Raw genomic sequence first — 481 nt, 5'->3', positions numbered from 1 at the left:
GCAACCAGTGGCTCAGTTGAACATCCTCTCCTAAAGCTGACAAGTCTGAAAGTGCTAAACTTGCTCAGTGCTGGACAGTAATTCCCAGTCATGATTTTTTGCTCGGTAGTATTACAAATGATCAATGTCTGACTCTAGGATGAGACTGCTGCCATTGTTGCAAAGCTAACAATGGCTACTTTTCACTGCTGTAATGCAACAGTGTTGCTATCATCCAGTAGATTCGGGTCGCTCATACCTTTCTGTTTCAAAACAGCACTACGAAAATTGAATTGTTTCCTCAAGTTGACTAAGATGATATACCCATAAAATCTAAAAGATAAATGAAAAAAATACATTTGTGTCAAACTTAAACATGAAAAGTGATAGACTGCTGTCAAATTTAATACTGGACCAATTTATGTCAATTGCAGATTTCAGTGTAATTACATCCGTCCATTATTCATTTGCCCCTTCAATATCTACTTGGCCTTCCTTAGAA

Source organism: Rhincodon typus, chromosome 10 (genome assembly GCF_021869965.1).
Source record: "Rhincodon typus isolate 14 chromosome 10, sRhiTyp1.1, whole genome shotgun sequence".
NCBI classification, from domain to species: domain Eukaryota; kingdom Metazoa; phylum Chordata; class Chondrichthyes; order Orectolobiformes; family Rhincodontidae; genus Rhincodon; species Rhincodon typus.
The sequence above is the reverse complement of the archived record's forward strand: the minus strand, read 5'-3'. Positions refer to the sequence as shown.